The 14,195-nt window shown below is 40.3% G+C and overlaps 2 protein-coding genes across 3 annotated transcripts in view; both read left to right on the top strand.

Annotated features, from left to right (window-relative positions):
* The window catches only part of mfsd13a (major facilitator superfamily domain containing 13A), a 162,694-nt gene that overhangs the window by 137,318 nt on the left and 11,181 nt on the right, over positions 1–14,195 (top strand). The window contains exon 10 of one of the 2 annotated variants that reach the window (XR_011585727.1): positions 7,629–7,642. The exons of the other annotated variant lie outside the window; for it this stretch is intronic. The gene's annotated coding sequence lies outside the window, so the exon portion shown is untranslated. Of the gene's footprint in view, positions 1–7,628; positions 7,643–14,195 lie in introns of those variants that run through there. 2 annotated transcript variants of the gene reach the window in all.
* The window catches only part of tanc2b (tetratricopeptide repeat, ankyrin repeat and coiled-coil containing 2b), a 129,148-nt gene that overhangs the window by 38,896 nt on the left and 76,057 nt on the right, over positions 1–14,195 (top strand). The gene's annotated exons all lie outside the window — the stretch shown is intronic.

The following is a 14,195-nucleotide window of genomic DNA, read 5'->3' on the forward strand; positions in this document are numbered from 1 at the left end:
GGGTATATACTTGCCTCTTGTGCAATATCAGCTGGGATCGGCTCCAGGTTGCTGTAACCATCCACAGGATATAGCAGGTATAGCTAATGACTGGATGGTAAAAAGGCCTGTTTTCAGAAATGTCAGTATACCCATGAACACAACCCTTTTTAATAACGACAGCACAGCCACGCTCCTCCCTTCAGTCAGATGTGGAGCGTTCCAGTAACATGACAAGTCTGAAGGCAGCAGGTGCCTGACAGGAATCAAACCGGTCCCCCTAATCAAGGCACTCTAATTGATGGCTTATTTTCCATGGTGGTGGAGAAATCTAATTAGAGATCATCAGATCAGCAAACATGCTTCCAGTTTTTAGGCACGAGGAGAGACACAACAGCCTGGCAAAACGCAGGGTAAACGTAATTACTGTCAATCTTAAACTGCAGAGAAGCACACCTGTAGTGGAAATTCAAGTAAAGTCAAATAATAACAACTTTGACTTTTGGATACCTCTTGCAAGTAGACACAGCATGTGGACCTATATTAAGCCTACACTTATTACTTACTACTTACATTACTTGTTTTTTTTTTTACATCAGTAGAATCAGTATATGTTTGTCAATGTATCTGTTGATCTGAACGAGCGTGAACTCCCCTGCTGCACTCCAGTATTTTCAAATGAGTGAATTAATGGTGTGCTTAAATAACAGTTAGATACAAGATGAAATGTTTGCACCATTTGTAGGCGTGACATTTTTAATTAATTCTTTGCTTTCATTACTTAGATTTGAATAATTCTATGGGTTGGTCTGCCACCCACACCTTGTTTCTATATAGAGAATGGAAAATCAAGTGTAACATCAGTAATTATTTTGCACTTATACAAGCAGCAATTCCAAAACTTTCTATGGTTAAAAGGATAAATGCACAATCCTTTGTTCTCACATTGTATCTGGTGATTTTCCAATAAGCTTTTAACTGGTTTTAGCCCATATATTGTGAATAAACTGGAAGGTACGGACCTGAAAATATAAAACATGGTTTATTTCAGTTAATTGAAAGCTAAACATGTAGTTGATATGTTTTTAGTTTAATTCCTTTAAAAAATAATTAGCCACTCATTAAAACTACTTTTAGCTCCCTGGTCTATGTAAAATCTAATATTGTGTTAATTAATTCATGAGAAATTGCTCAGTAGTAAGAATCAACAGTTATATCCAGATGTAATTAGTGGGCTATTGCGTACCACACTTGCACCCGTCATTTATTTTAATTTCATGTTTGCTTATGTACCTCTGAATCATGTTATCTGTTCTGCAGTCAGTGCGCTTTAAGATCTAATAAATGCAATGGAAATGCATGTATATGCAGATGTTGCATATTTACATATATATTGCTACTTACAATACTTGCAAAGCAGGCGCTGGAATATCCAGTGAACAGAAGTTGCTGCTTTTAGTGTGTGGAAATTAATCATTCCACCTATCAGATAGATGTAAGAGGCTACAGGAGGAGCAGCAGCTTAACGTGAGCCGAGTCTGGCTGATCTCCACAGAGCGACAGATTGGTACCTACTGCTCCACAGAGCGCCCCTTCCTTCCTGTATTAATGAACCCAGGGAAAAAATGAATGGAGGGATCTCAGTGGACCAGGTTTTGATAACATGCATGTACACTGTTCTCCCACAGAGTGATATTATATTTAGCCCTTCATTTGCCCCATTCTTTTACAGATTACAAAAATGTTAGTCTGAATTGAGTCAAGCTCTATGTTTGGGCTACAATAATTATTTTCATCGTTCATCAATTGTTGATTGATGTTTATGTTTGTTTGTTTGTGATCAGGATTATGTAAAAATCTCCTGGACTAAATTTCTTGGAATTTACTAGATGGCAGTAACATGGGCCAAGGAGGAACCCTCTATTGTTCTTGATTCATCCTTTGGTCTCAAAAACTGTGCGAAGATTTGTGAAAAATACCCATAAAATATCCCAGAGCCCAGAATGGTGTCTTCAAATGCCTTTTGTGTGACCAAAGTTCATATAAAGATAATAATAATTATGTAAAACAGGAGAAAGCAACAAATCCTCATAATGGAGAGTCTGTTGTGGAGTTTTTACTTTAATGACTAAGCTTTTTTTTTATAAATGGGTGTAAATTCTGCTTTTGTAGAGTGTAGATTCACATTAAAACAAACTTTTTATTTCACAGTAACATTACTTCTGAAATCTCTATATGTCTTAATTCCCCTTTTAAACGTGAACATTAAGATGACGTGTGTACACAGGCTGTAGACGGCAAAGCAGACAATGAATCCGTAAATCAATATGGTGCACAGCTGTCGAGAGCAGCTTTGACCTTTGGTTTCTAAGGACAACAGCCTGATGTCTACCACGTCCTCGAGCTTCACTGCAACATGTCATTTAGCTTTTTTCCTTCAGCTGTTGACATTTACTTCTGAGGTGCCTTTATGCGGTGGTGACTAAGCAACTACACAACACCGGATACTGTCTGCCAGAGTAAAGTTGCTGTATCAAGACTGTTCCAGCCATGAGATGTCTTCATATGTTGATATATGCATGGTTGTAATCTGTTTTCTTCATCAGCGCGTGAGAGATAAAGTTTCAAAAGAACGGACAAAAACAGCTTGTTCTCAGCTCATCAGTGGGTCACATCCCCCTGAGAATTGTCTTGTATATTTTCCTCTTTTCTCTAGAAAGCTCATTACCATTTATAAAGTCTGTTAGACAACTCATTGTGAAGTTCTGCAAAGGTTTCATGGGTGGTGACATGAAGGGCCATCTGTAGGAAGACCTCATCAGTTTCTTCCTCGGGACCCCATCAGCCTTCTACCGAAACAATAAAGGACAGGAGAAGTTGCTCCTGGCGTAGGGTCACGCACAATAAAAACAGTGTTGATCAGATGGGCAACACATCTCCGAAGCTGGCAACCTCATCAGGGGGCACCTGTGGCCTTGTCACCCGGCAACCATGGTAACAAAGCCACAGCAAAACGAAAGTGTGCTGAAGGTCAAAGACGACTCAGACAAGAGGGCTGGGGGCTGAGAGACGACGGGTCTGAAGTGTCACCAGTGGCACTCTCCTATCTCATGGAGAGTGGGAGGCACTTATGGGCCCATCATTATGGTTCAGTGGCACTACTTGATGCACATACCGCTTGGCTCACGGACACCCATGTGCCTCGACCGAATTACCTCCTTTAAGTCCTTCAGGCTGAGGAACGTGATAGCCTCAAATCTTCTCTCCAATGCTTTCTGAGAGTCTTGGTTAGGGCAGGGTGATGTAGGTGAAATCAATATCATATTGAGAGAGTAACTTGACTCTATGTCTACTTCTTTGGGTTTACATGAGGATTATATGTGTAGTCACTTCATTATACTTCAAATTGATTTTGCATCATAGTCTTCATTGCAACAGTGTTTCTTTGGCTTTTTTCCAAAGAAAACTGAGCAATTCAGTCCTCTATACATCTCATTCACACACCTGGTACTCCACACCCTCATAGCGCAAAGCATGCTCGTGCCATCAAGACAATAATAGAAATCAACATTTTCTAGTTTGGAGAGTGATTTATTTTCTTTATTCTTCCTGACCACTAGAGATAAAATATATACACCCATAGCTGCACATGTCACTCTGGTTTAGATCAAATCAAAAAGAAATCAACAGAGTGAAACCAATAGTAGTTGGGTTTTAGTTATGTGTGAGTCAAAGGCAAACAGTTATCCTCTCAGTATGGAGAGCTACATTGATTATTACTGAGATGCAGGTCTGAAAACATGGCTGAAGAGTGCATGATTTCAAGTATTTTAAGTTTCCCTTGTTCTGAAATGATTAGTCAGTAGTTGATAATTTGTTTTTTAGGATCATTTGTTGAAGAGTTGTTGAGGAATAAGTAATTTTTGCATCTCTAAAATGCCAGAAGTTGTTTCTTCTTTGTTATATATAATTGTAAATTGCTTATTTGTGGGTTCTAAACTAATGAGTGGAAAAACCATTTCAAGACATTACTTTGGCGTCTGGCAACTTGTGTTTGACGTTTTATTGACTAAATTAGCAACACCTGTGCTTTTCCTGCTATGACAAGTCATTTATTTATGTTTTTCCTTTGATTAGTCCCGTATGTACGATGTTCGGTACGTTGAAGAAAGCTTTAAAGACAGTGTACAGTTATTTCAGCTGCTGAATAAAAACCACAGTACTGCCAAGTGCATTCTTTGCTGTAATAGCTGATACTCAACTGCTGCCAATGGTACTCAGCTGCACATTGTTCCTTTTGTATCCCCATCGTCACAATAATCATAGTGAAGCACATCCTCTTATGCTTTTTTTTGCCATAGTACACTTTAATGTGTAAAGAATCTAGTCTCAGTTTGTCATACAATCAGTCTGCCTTCTGTATTCAGCAGTTCTGGTCTGATTGCCATCATAAATCTCTATTAAAGGCCTGATGCATGTCCAAAATCTGTACAGTACATGTAAGCCGCAAGTCTGCCCACAGTAGGGTCTCGAATACCCCACTGGCAATGTTAGTGCCAGTGGTTTGATGGCTGTTCTCACAATGTTCCGAGTAATTTCACTTTCTTTGTAGAAACACAGTGACATTTAAATGGAGACCAGCGCAGGAGTCCGTGACTGTCTCCCCCATGCAGCTCTTTTGTAAAAGGGAACTGTGCATTCCAGTTCTAGCGGTAGGGAGTGGGAGGCGTGATGCGTGGGTAAAGAAGCGTTGGTCTAACCTCTCCTCCACTCTCTGATCACAACGTCAATAGTGGGAAGTCTCACTCCTGTTCACTCTGTCTCGATGTGACCGTTTTCCTTCCCTTACCTCTTGCTCTACTCTCTTTCCTTCCATCCCTCTATGGCCTTTTCCTCTTCTCCGTTTCCTTACAGGAAGTGTCTGTATGGTCTTTCACACTGGCTCTGGTTAGGAAGTTGTAAAACAAATGAGTCTTTGATCGTAATGTGAACGTGTTTGTTGCGTCCATCTGATCATTTATGCAGGATCTGTGTCAACTCTCTACTCTGTGTTAATGTCGACAGCTTGATTAAAGAGACGTGTTTCACGGCTGAAGTGTGACTGATATTTAGCAGTTAGTGTTACTGTGACCTAGATATGGTGTCCTTTCTTAGGTGGCAACTGAGTGGGGATAAGTTGGCAGTGCGTTATGGTCATTAAAAGTGATAGGCCTTGAACACGTGGACGCTGGTGAGACTGTTCATGCTTGTATATGCTGCATTTAGAGTAATAGCTCAACTTGTTTCTATAAATTGCTGTGAACCGTGTCTCACTGGAGCAGGACACATAACTTTTAGATGTTTCTGAACATAAAACCTGAGTATTTCTAATTTGGTAACACTGAAACACTGAGTCTCATCTTTGTTGTTTATTTTTGGCTGATCACTTTAGAATGCAACAACTATTTTCATTATCAGTTAATCGTTTACCGGATCACCAGTTGTATAAAATGCTTAAAAATATCCATGGTATTTTACATGGTGAAGTTCAAGTGTACACCAAGTAGCTCCCGTTAAAAGGATTTGAATTGCTGTGACATTTGAAACGCGCGTCTTTTCCTCAGACTTCTGATAAATATGGAGATTCGCCATGTTAAATACCAGTAATCCATATTACAAACACACCTGACATACCACACCTGTTGCCACACAAATTGCCATCAGTCAAATGGTAGTGAAAAATACACTTCATATTAAGCATATACACAGAATAATGTACCTAGTTTACACATATACAAAATGTACACAAAGAAAATGAAATGACTTAAAATGATAAACTTTCTGTTATGATCCTTTTTAGCTTTATGTCACAATGGGCAGTGTTGTATTTTCTGAATCTGATTGTAAAGGAAACTAAGAGGAAAAATCCAGGAACAAACCAGCCAGAGCCTGACAATTAATGTTGGTGTAAAAATTAATTACTAAAACTAAATACAAGCTCAGAAGCACTCAAAGCACAATACTTTGTTCCTTTGACCTCATTCACATCTATTAACGTTACTTAATCTATCTAGGTAATAACCTTTGTGCTTTCATATATATGTTGGTTCTTTGTAGTAACCTTATGCTGTGAAGAAATATTTACCAATGTTGGTGAAATGATGCTAAATGTGCACATTGAGTGTGTTTAGGGCTCTATGTAAGGGACGCATTGGTGATGTTACAGTGGACTAGGGTAGTGTAGTACAGCAGATCAAGTGCCATGATCTCATTTATTCGGGTAAGACTTCAGCTCCAATCCTGAGGAGATTTTGGAGGTGTGTATTTAAGCATCTCTGCACATCATCATCAGCTGCCCCCTCTCTGCAAGCTCTAATATGCCTTTAGAGCTTATTTACACTTTGCAATCACCACTTCTGCGATTTGGAAATTGCCCTCTTTTGAATTTTGATATAAAAACAATTAATGGTTGAGCCCTTTGTATAAGTGGGAGCAGAGAGAACAATCGCTCATGGAGATCACTGGCTTTGAAAGAGTTAAGGAATTCTGCCCTGGCTGAAAGGAGAGAGAGAGAGAGGGAGGACGAGGGAGAGTTATTGCTGCCAGAGAGCGAGGGGAGGAGGAGGAGGAGGAGGAGGTGGAGGAGGTGGAGGTGGAGGAGGGTAAGAGTGAGAGCGAGAGAGAGTTGCCTGTCTGCCTGTGTTTGAGTGTGTGTGTGTGTGTGTGTGTGTGTGTGTGTGTGTGTGTGTGCGTGCATGCGCGGCTCAGTGAGTGTATGCGTACTGACACCTGGCGCTCGCCCTCCCTCGCTGCTCACATTGTGGAGAGCTCTCTGCCTGTCTGGGCCATTCTTTACCTCTCTCTCTCTCTCTCTCTCTCTCTCTCTCTTTCTCTCTCTTTCCCCCTCTATTCCCTCCCTCTATCTTTTGTCCTCTTCTCTCTGCCTTTTTTCCCGGCGTTGTTTTTTTCCTCTCTGTGCCCCTACAATCTCCTCCTTTTGTGTAGGATCTCCCTTACTATGGTGCAGGAATTTTATTGCCTGGGCAGACGAGGCGCACGACTGACAAAGGTGAGCCGGAGGAATCGGGGCGGGAGGATGGATGGATGGATGGGTGGATGGGTTGTACGGATGTGGAAATCAGTTGCGAGCGTGGGGAGTGGTGGAAACTGGCTTTGAGGGGAGCCTCTATCCATCAAGGTTCAGCAGTTAATTGTTTCTCAGGATTTTTGGTTTCACAGTGCAAGTCTGAACAGCTCTTGATTTCAAAAAGGCAGCGTGTAGGCGTCTCCGTGTGTATTTTTAGAGGTGAAGGGTTCAAGTATAGGATTTAAGAGAAGGGTTGAGTGTCTGTTTTTTGAATGGTGTCAGCAGCATGTGTCAAACCCTTTCTCCGTCTGGTTTGTTTGCTCTGTTGTGGCTGCTTTAGCTTGGTGTCACCTTGACCCAGGTAGTGGACTCTCACAGCAATCAGTGTCTTGTCGGCATCCTGCCACACCTCAAGCATGGACACTCTGTGTTTGTGTGTGTGTGTGTGTGTGTGTGTGTTACTGTGGATCGATTCTGAAAATAAATAATAGACTGAGCGAACTAGAAGCTGTGGTTTCTGTCAGATGGTGAATCGAAGAGAAGATGGTGTGAGAGACAGAAAGGAAGATTGATCATGTCCTAGAGGTGATTCACTGGATTCTTCACGTAATATCTCTCCCTCTTTATGTATTCAAGTTTGATAATAACACCAAGTATCTCTGCTTGCTGCTGTTGATTGGTTTCCACAGTATTATGTCACCTCTCTCAGTCTCTCCCCCCTACTTCACCTCTCTGGGGCTGTGCATCAAACCAAAAGCAAAATGTGTCACACGGATACCAAAACCTGTCCAATACGTCAAATACTGACAGTTGACTTTGAATGCGTGGTCAGATTTGTTGATCAAATCAGATTTGAATCAGAATTTTAGCCCATTTATTTTACATGGCTGCTTGTGTATCAGAAAAGTAGTTTTGGTTTCACTACTGAAACTCAGGTATTGTATTTGAGGTACAGGAAATACATTTCAATCAATACCCAGATTTACAAAGAAGGTAACATGTTTTGTCACATTTTTAGTCTTATTTTCTTTTCTTTCATGAGCTATTTCCCAATTTAAGTCATAATTTTATAAGGGTTTTTCTAATTTTGCCATTGTTTTTGTTGCAATAAGATCGTACTTAGTGAGTTTATTGCTGAAGACACAGTGGTGCAGCTACAAAACATCGGAAACACGAGTAGTGAGACATTCAGACAGGTTGTAAATGAGCCAAAGGTTTATCCAAGTTAAAGTTCTCAAAATTACTGTATTTAAACGTAAAACTAAAAATGAGCACAGTTTAAATGCTGTTTATCCTGATTTCAGTGGACATGGAAGTAGACATGTAGGGCTGCAACTTAAGATTAATGTAATTGTAATAATGATTAATTATTGGCTGATTATTTTCTTGATGAATTAAAAGAAACATTTGGTCTATAAAATATCAGAAAATAGAAACTAGTTATAGTGCCCATCACATTTTTACTGAAGTCCACCGTGACTTCCTAGAATTTCTTGTTTTGTCCAAACAACAATCCAAAATCCAATTTACTCACATGAGACGAAGCAAAGCAGCAAACTGAGAAGTTAAACCGAAGGGATGTTTGCTTCAAAAATGTCCTAAAAGTGTTTGTTACCATTTAATTTTCGCCTCATCGCTTAATGGACTAATCATTTCAGCTCTACGGTGATGGAAGTTTACACCGTACAGTTTTGGTAATAATTTAACCTCCCTCCCTAACTGCTGATCGTTTAAACAATCATCTTGCTCATGAAATATGTGGCCTTTGCTGTGTGATTTAGCACCAAAACCCATTTTCCCTGAAGCTTGATGAGCCTATTATTATATTTCATAAAACTGAAATAATTTCTTGTGACATTGGTGGAGGCGCTCTTTCTTTCAGGCGAGGCGGGGTGCCTCCATTATAAATCGCTGCAGAAACCCTGCAGAGACGCTCTTAAATGTCATAACTATGTGTATTTATTTAGTGACTGCCCTGCTGTTGTGGTTTGGATAACATTAGAGACCTGTTTCGCTAATAAAAATCAGCTATCTTTTGATATTGCACTGAGCATTTTCTAAAGATACCAGGCCTGCTCACTAGTCATCTACTTCCTCTGTCACTCTCTCCCCCTCACTCTGTCATCACTTCACTTACTGTAACTTTCTCTTTCTTTCTCGCACACTCTGTTACTCTCCCTCCCACCCACTCAGATATTTCTGGAGAACAAAAGGAGAGAGAAGAGAGGGAGATGAAACAGTAGAGCAGGGAAGGCTCAATGTACCAGCACTGCGTAGGCTAATGAGTCTTCACCACTCCATCCCCTCTCTTCCTCCCATCCTCCTCTTTTTCCTCAAGACCTTCTGTCTCTATCTAACCACATCATCTCATAACCAAACATGTCCACCTTACTCCTTTCAGGTTCTCCCTCCTTAGAGTCATTTCCCTCCTCGTCTTTGTCTTCTCCATTCATCGCTGCTTCTGTTCCTCCTCTTTCATATCTTTTCATCAATCCCTATGCTCCAGCATTTTCATCACAGCTTCTTTTTACGTTCCTCCTTTCTTTTAATTCCCTCTGGAATGGCTATTTTCTGACACCCACTCATTCCACTCATTCATCATCATTCATTTATTCTCGTTATTACAGGTGCTAACCTCCTGCCATCCCTGGTCCTCGCTCAGTTTTTCAAACTGTGTGTTCGTTTTGGTCCAAAGACCTTAATCCATTCATTGATATTTTTTTAGTAATTAATTCATTACTTCCTAGCATACCACACATATATAGACCCCAAATCCTCCATACACAAAACAGCCGAAAGGATTGTGCATTTGGCCGTGAGAAATATGAAATAACATGGTGGTGGCCCATTTAAATTTTTGATGCCATGCAGGACTTATCAGCCCCCCCCCACCCTCTGCAGCGGCATCCTGTTGTTTTTGCCAGTCGGGAAACTGGGCTTTCATTGTGCCTCTTGATGTGGATGGGCTCATTATTGCTGCTCAACGCTGTGTGCCTTTGAATAGCAGGAAGTGCCCTTGCTAGCTGAGCATACTGAGAGATATTGTGTTGCTTTGCACTGCATGATAAATGCAGCAAAACATAACATTGCATAAGGGAACGGCGGAATTGGTTCACTTCACAAGAGCTGCAGTTGCGAGGACCACAACAGCAAGGCGTGGACCAAACCCACGCCAGCTGTGTGTCCAAATGCGTCTCCTCGGCTGTCTATCTGTTCTTTGGCAGTTATCGTGCCATCTCTGAATTCAAACCTACGGTCTGTCTATGTCTGCGCTTGTCTGTCTGACTGTCTGGTGAGCCCCCCCCCTCCTTCTCCTCTCCACTGTGTGGCAGCCATGTTTGGCACTCACAGGAGCAGGAACTCCTGCTGACGCTGCGAGCATTTGTCGGGTCTTCGGATGATCTTTGTCGACAGGTCTGGTTATTGTGCCACACATAAGGAGACACACTCAGTGAACTGTAACAGGTGCATCCCAACTAGTGTTGGAGTCATTAGTTGATTCATCGATTAGTTGATTGATGGAAAATGAACCGTATACAATTTAGATAATCGATTATGACTTATGAAACGGAAATGCCAATATTCAGCTTCTCATGTGTGAGTTGTTGCTTTGATCTTATATTGATTTTATATTATTATGAGTTTAATATCTTTGGACTGTTGGTCACATAAAACATACAAATTGTGGACATTTTTGGTCGGGAAACTTGTAATGTGACATTTTTTAGACTAAACAACTGACAGATGACTGTTCACGTTATCTGTTCAAAAGGAAATACCAAATAAGACCAGACTCCATGTAAATGTGTAGTTTATTGTGGCTTGACATGTATTTTAAAGATCGGTCTATATGCAGCAATGGAACATTAATAGCTAATATACAGCCTGTCTGTCAATCAATTTAAACATCATCAACATCTATTTTGGTAATCCATGAATCATTTTATCCAAACATTCACATCAGGTTCTAGCTTCTCAAATATGAAGATCTGCTGCTTTTCTCAGTTTTCTATGATTATAAACTGAATATCTTAAGGTTTTGAACTATTGGTTGGACAAAACCAGAAATCTGAGCACCTTTTGGCTTTAGTAAAATATGGTGAGCATTTTTCACTGATATTTTATAGACCGACAATTTAACAATTGATTGAAAAAATAATTGACTTGTGAACTGACGAAAATAATAATTAGTAGCAGCCTTGCATTCACTCTCTCTCTCTAAAAGGAACTTAATCATTTGGCTCAAAAGAAAATTGAAATCCTTCTACATTTTCAAAACTGCCTGCTGAGTTTAGTACTAGAACCAAAGGAAACAACCAAACAATGAGACCCAAACAGAATTAGGTGCCCAGCTGAAAGCTGCACATGAAAAATTGATGTCAGACCAGCATGCTGGATCTGTGAAAAACAGCACCTCTCCTCACCCCTCACACAAACACCCACACACACACACACACACACACACGCACACACACACTCTGACCCACATCCTAGAGTTTCTGACATTGTTTTTTTCACCCATTATTAAATTCCTTGTACTCAGCAAACGCTTTTCAATACATCTCTGTATGAAAAGATCTGTCTGTATAAACTTGAAAGCATTTTTTTTGTGAGTTGAGCTTATTTAAGTTAATTCAATATCCTGCTCTTGTCCATCCATCTTGACAAAAATGTCATGTTAAATATGAAATTCTAGTTGTTAGGTTCGATATACGGCACTTCAGGTTCAGACATGCATGTACATCTACACTTAACCCATTCTAAATATAATATGCGCTGCACACATACTGTAATATCGGGTGTAGCTGTCATGTTAATGATAAAAGACATCCAGCCACATTCAGTAGCCTACTTTCTGCTCACCGTGCATAAGTGTTGGTGTCTGCTGTGGCACTGTGGGCTCTACAATCCCCCAGTCTATTTTATATTTAATGTGCATTTCATTATTCAGGCCTGCTTGTTTGCAGTTGTAGGGCCATCTCCATTGCAACTGAGATGGTGTGTGGGTATACTGTGCGTGTGTATATAGTCTTTTCCCTCTCCCATGGTCACAATGACACTGAGAACAGAATGAATTATTGCAATGCTGTGGGCAAGCATAGGATAAGAATAACAGAGCGCAATGAAACAGGGCACAGGAGCAAGGACGGCCTCTGTCGTCTTTCTTTCTCACCTCTCTCCGTCCTCCATGCTTCATCTGTTACTATGGGCACAGTCTGTGGCCACCTCTTTCTTTCTCCCTCTCTCCATAATTGTTAGCCCCTCGCAGGTTGAAAGCTTTTCACTCCAGTTGTAATAAGGAGAAAAACAAAATGACACTTGGCTTGTCTGCCGCTGGCCTTTTTCTATCCAACATCAAACATCCTCTTTACGGCTGTGTTTTCGTGCTTATGGCTGTTTTTGCTGGGCTTTTTTATCTGTTGTTTGTTTGGCATTTAGCTGGTGTTCCACAAGGAGAGGTGCACTCTGTGGCTGTGGCCCAAATAAAAGGGTACAGAGCATTAAATCATTATATAAATAGAAAAACTAGTGATTGAACTCTGCTTTTTTTGGAATAGCTTTTGTGTGTTTTTCATGTGTTTATTGTTGTTCTATTTTAGGCTGTTTTTCTGTAGAAGTCTCTTTATGGTACATACATCCAGTACCCCTCAATTAGGTGGAATTCTATCATAACATAACTCATGTCAGAGTTATCGCTCTTCAAAATGCACATCTTTAAATGGCCACTCAACAAAATAATTTACATTAGTCATACAGCCTGCAGGCAGTCCCTGGAAAGTTAAATTAACTTGTATATTAACCTGCAAGAGAGGTTTTAGACTTTTATATGCGGCGCCACTTACTTATCTTTTTGTGCGTTTCATTACCTAAGTTGAACTTTGTATATATAATGCAAGTCAAGTCACCTTTGCATTTTAACAAGTTGTATAATTTCGAGATACCTGATTTTCATTTGAGATATCTGTTTCTCTAACCATCACGTTGTTAAAATCTAATTTTCCTCTTTGTGAAAGGCAGAGGTAAACAGGAAAAATAATTGTTGCCTCTGGTGTTGTCATAGAGAGCAAACTAATGCATAACTTTAATGCCAATAGAATAGCAGTGACGCTTCTTCCCAGTTTGTTTTTGTGGGTTTTCAGTGGCAGTTCAGTTTTAGGTGGCAAAGTTTTTGTAGAAAACATCTCTGAATCCCTTGAATATCTTTCAATATGCCTTGAATGATCTTCCAAGAATGAGTTCATCCTCACTGGAGCTGGCAAAGGCAAGATTAGGGCGGGTTACAAACTTCTCCTTCCACATTGCTGGTTTTGTTGTGAAGCTTACAAAATCCCTACAGTAGGAGAGCCCCCCTAAGCAGCAGGAATACGGATCAAGTTTAGCAGTATTCCTCTTTAAGCTGCTGTATGGTAATAGCTCAGTCTTTCATTCACAGAGGCAGTAATTTGAAAGGCAGTAAATATCTTCCACCATAATGAACAAGCACTGAGTGCAGCAGGAGCTCTTTTCTTCAGCCTCCCAGTGTGAATTTATCAGGATTCCAACCTTTTCTCATTAAACACTCTTGGTTGGTGCAGAGAGAGCATCTGCAACCTTAGCAGGAGTCGCAGACTGTAGACAGCCAGAGGTTAAAGGGAAGAGGAGGTGATGCTGCTCTTGTGCTGTGTAGATTAGACTGAAACAAAGCAGCAGAATAACAGCAAATCGTCTTTGCTTCACAGCAGATTATGTACTATGATGGTCCGGCGTGCTGTCCACATATTATTGGTTTGAATCGGTTTAAAACACTGTGTGCAGATTATTTTACTGCTTCCTGCTGACTTGTTTTAAAACAAGGATTTTTTAAAAGGGGTTTTAATGTGCACTTTAGTGGGTAGTTCTACCATTACAATAAGCAGCAGGAAAGAGCTGCTAACGTTAGACTGAACTCTGATAGAGCTGCAACAGTTAATCCGTTAATCGATTAGTTGTCAACTATTAAATTAATCGCCAGTTGTTTTGATAATCTATAAATCAGTCAAAATACTTTGATTCCACCCTCTTAAATTTGAATGTTTCCTGGTTTCTTTAGACCTCCATATATATCTCTGTGTTGTGGACGTGAAGACGCCAACTTGGGCTTTGGAAAACACTGATCGACATTTTTCACCAT

The sequence above is a fragment of the Pempheris klunzingeri genome, chromosome 20 (genome assembly GCF_042242105.1).
Source record: "Pempheris klunzingeri isolate RE-2024b chromosome 20, fPemKlu1.hap1, whole genome shotgun sequence".
In the NCBI taxonomy this organism is placed as follows: Eukaryota; Metazoa; Chordata; class Actinopteri; order Acropomatiformes; family Pempheridae; genus Pempheris; species Pempheris klunzingeri.